This window comes from Condylura cristata, unplaced genomic scaffold, assembly GCF_000260355.1.
Source record: "Condylura cristata isolate star-nosed mole 26May11 unplaced genomic scaffold, ConCri1.0 scaffold00013, whole genome shotgun sequence".
NCBI lineage: Eukaryota > Metazoa > Chordata > Mammalia > Eulipotyphla > Talpidae > Condylura > Condylura cristata.
This window is the reverse complement of record NW_004567114.1, coordinates 46,835,073-46,839,460: the sequence shown is the minus strand read 5'-3', so window position 1 is coordinate 46,839,460 and position 4,388 is coordinate 46,835,073.

The window sequence follows — 4,388 nt, the reverse complement described above, 5'->3', positions numbered from 1 at the left end:
GTGAGAGGCTTCACCAGAGACAGAGTGGAGAACAGAACAGGCAGATCGACGAAGTACACTGCTGAGGGGAGCAGTGGGCGGGTCACGAAAGGTCTGCCACACCATGTGGTCACCTCTGGGGCAGGCGGGAATCGAACTCATGCAGAAGCGGCTTTAGATTCTCGGTGCAGTGCTTTAACCCGCTGCGCCACCAGGGAGGGCCTTCCCCTGCACTTTTAATAACTTCCATGAATCTCTGATTCATTATGTCACTATTAGCAAGAAACCAATGTCATATAAAATAAGCTTATTTATGCATTCCTACGTTTTTCATGTTATCTTACAAAGAAAATGTTCTTTTTAGAATGAGAAAAATAACATATCCATCTTCCATGGACCTGACATATAAAATTATAAATTATAGCAGTTCATCCCTTATTTGTAGGGGACATTCTCGAAGATCCTAGTGGATGCCTGAAACCATAGTTGTTAAATGGAAGCCTAAATATATTGTTTTTCTTCAAATTATATCTATGACAAAGTTTAGTTTATATATTAGACACAGTAAACAAGGAACAAAAAACTACGATAAAGTAGAATTATTAAAACAATATACTATAGTAAAAGAATGGGAATAAAAGTATGTGACTTTCTCAAAAAGTCTTACTGTATATAAAACTTTCAAGCCTCCATTGAACTTAGGTAGCTGAAACAATGAAAAGTGAAGTCATTGATAAAGGAGGACTAGTAACTTTTCTTTCTCACCAAGAGAAAATCACCAAAAATTTCCAAAATTTGCTTCTTACCCACCTAGAAATATATTATATGCATGTATAGTGTGTTTACATACTTAAAGATTAGTAGGATAGTTGTAGAACCTGGTTGCTCAGTTAGTAGTACACATTTGCTTTCTTCTCAGTGCCCAGTTGGGTGAAGAAAGAGAAGATTCTTGTAGTGTTTTCTGGACAACAAAATTCTGGGAACTCTATTTTATTGTTGGTCCCTTCTGGTTCCACATCCCTTCCCACAAAGTGATAAAATGATTGACCGTATTTAAGACAATATTTTACTCGCATATATGGAAAATAAGAAAATCCAACCCTATTTCTATGTCTTGACTTAAGTTTGAAACATCCCTTCAGTGTATTAGGAGTGCTGCTCAACAGATGACTGGATCCATCGGTGTGGTCAGTAATAAACAGTTTCCCAGAAAAGCAGTCAACTTCTTTACTCACCATATCAGGTTTCTTTTGTTCTGGGCTGGTGTTTTAGGCACATCAATCAATTTTCCTCTGCATTTAAATTTTATTGTAAAATGGTTTTCTTGCCATTGCACTGATGCTTATCTGATTGTGTCAGAACCTGACATGTTATATTCAGGGCTGCCTCTGTTGAGACTTTACCTCTCTAGATGTAACTTAAACCTCAGCTGTTAAGTTCTTTAGGTATGAAGAAGAGCTGCTTAAGACACTACCCTTCAGCAAAGCTGGAAGAGGAAGGTATAGCAGACATCTCAGGTAAGAGACTCAAGGGCCTTTTTTCATGAATTATTTGGCACTTTTGTCTCCAGTTTAATTTGCAAAGAGCCTCTAGTACCTTTCCTTCTGAATTCTGACAAGTATGCTATCCAACCCGAGGAAAGAGGAAAGAAAAGGGGATGGGGGGAGGGAGGAGGAGAGGATGAGAGAGAGTGGAAAGACAGAGAGCAAGAGAGCAGTTGGTACTGGAATGAGAGAAAAGGGACAGTTCAATTCAGATCTCTTATCTGGGGGAAACCTGTTGACTCAAAGACCACCCAGCAAGAATGCAGGAAGAAATTAAGCATGACCAGGATCCCCTCAGATGTTTGCTCCATAATACCCTAATCACAGAAGTTATAGTGATACTATAGCACCTTTTGAAATTACATGACCTCAATTAAGGCCTAGAGAATTTTATTGGTGCAGGGTATTGAAAAGAAAATTAGCTTATATCTCAAAATATGATGTTCTCTGTATAAATGAAAAAGTTCTCCACTGCACATGATTACAAAAATAATGAGAACCCCTGTGCTTGAAAATTTGGGGTACATGTGGAAAGGAGTTGGGGGTGGGATGAAAACATGATTATTTAATAGTGTAATTCATTCTTCCTGGTTCTATCACCAATATATGGATCAACAGTGAAGGGAACATTCCTCTTGTGAGTGTAGAGGCTGAATTGTGAGTGGTGGATACACAGGAGAAAGGAATATCTTATGCCTTTAGTTACTAGTCTGGAGATCTGAAGGGAGTTAACAGGTGCAGAATTGGAAACAATTAAAGTAACGTTTAGTCAATTGTCCTACAACATTTGTGAAAATAATGAGTGATCTGGGGGACACAATTTTGCATGCCGATGTTGAACATTAAACAGGGCAATCACATTCATGGACAAGATGATGCCCTAGGGCAGGGACAATACTATCCCAGTACAAAAGTCCTCTGACTGTCTAGTCTTCATTTGTTAAAAAAGATTTATTTATTTATGCATATAAAACAGGGGTACAGGCCAGAAACACAGGGGTGATGAGAGGATTCACCAGACACAAAGTGGGAGCAGAAGGGGCAGATGTACTGAAATACACTGTTGAGGGGAGTAGTGGGCAAGACAGGAGAGGTCTGCTGTGCCATGTGGGTCAGCTCCCTGGCTGGGGACAGAATTCGCGCTGAAGTGGCTGCAGTTAGCTTCCTAATGTTATTTTTTAATCCACTGTGCCACCAGGGAGGGCCCTAGTCTTCATTTTTACGGTTAACCTGCTTCAGCAGGCTAAATGGAATACCCAGAGTAGAAAATATGGTTAACAAACTAGTTAACATGCCCAAACTATAACTAACTATATTAAAGTATATAATATATACTGGACATGTATTCCTAAGCCTAAAATGCTTTAAAGGTAGTAAAAAGTATGTGTGTGTGTGGTGGTGGTGGAGAGACAACCTGTCAACAAGCAAAAGAATAATAAACATCTAAACACCATTGTTGGAAGGGGAGGTATAGGTTAACCCGGACTCAAATAACTTCCTTCTAACCCATCAGTAGCACATTATCTAAGATTCTAAAGTGCTAAATTGGTCAGATAAGAGATGTGCTAAGATGTAAGATCTCTTGAACAATGAGGAAAGAAAATTGAAGAGAAAATTGCAATCTCCACCCACAAGAGTCTTAAGTGAGATGAAGTGAAAATGTTTACAATGGAAGAAGAGAGAAAATGTGAAGAGGACGATATTTCATGATAAAGATGACACTGGAGACCTAGGAAGGAAAGAGATGACTAGAGAAAGGGCTAGGGATGTCAGATTCATAAACCTCCAAGGTATTTGGGCCTAGAAGTGGGAAAACCTATGGGAAGCTTCTCAGAGCTTGTAGCAACTGGTAGCAACTGGTGTTGAGTCAGTAGTAACAGATATTTTTCTGGAAGAAGAATGGTGGAGAAATGAGAGTCACAGGAAAATATTGTGACCTGCAAACAAGGGATGTGTTTCATTGACAGCTGGACAAGAATGCACACAAACAGACACAGGAGAGTCACAGAGGCTGTGTGTGTATTTCAAAAAGCTAGAGGTTTGGGGCCCTCCCTGGTGGCTCAATGGGTTAAGCACAGCACTAAGAAGCTAAAGCCTCTTCAGCATGTGTTTGATCCCTGCCTGGGAGGTGACCACATGGCTCGGCAGACCTCAGCAGTGTACTTCATCAATCTGCCTATTCTCTCACTCTGCTCTGGTGAATCCCCTCACCACCCCTGCACCTCTGGCCTGTACCCCAGTTCTGTATGCACAAATAAATCTTTTTTAAAAAGCTAGAGGGTTGGCTCCTCCCTGGTGGCGCAGCAGGTTAAAGCACTGCACTGAGAAGCTAAAGCTACTTCCTCATGAGTTTGATTCTCACCTGCCCTGGAGGTGACCACATGGAGTGGCAGACCTCTCCTGACCCGCCCACTGCTCCCCTCAGCAGTGTACTTCGTAGATCTGTCCTTCTCCCCACTCTGTCTCTGGTGAAGCCTCTCACAGCCCCTGAGCCTCTGGCCTGCACCCCAGTTCTGTATGCACAAATAAATAAAAATCTTTTAAAAAAAAAAGCTAGAGGGTTGACTGATGGCATGGGCATGGGGGTGAGGTAAAGGAGAAAAGATGAAGAAAGGAGACAGAAAGATGCTACAAAACATGTCTCTTGGAGAATTGTCTGTAAGGTAACTAGGACCATCAACTGAGAGAAATAAAACATAAAGAATGGGTTGTAATTCCCACCCTGGAGTTAGAGGTGTGATCTGGAGATCAGACTGCTTGGATTCATGCCCTCTCTGTCACTTACTAGGTATGTGACCCTGGACCAGTTACTTATAATTTCCTTGACCTTTGGTTTCCTCACTGCAAAATGGAAACAGTGGAGCC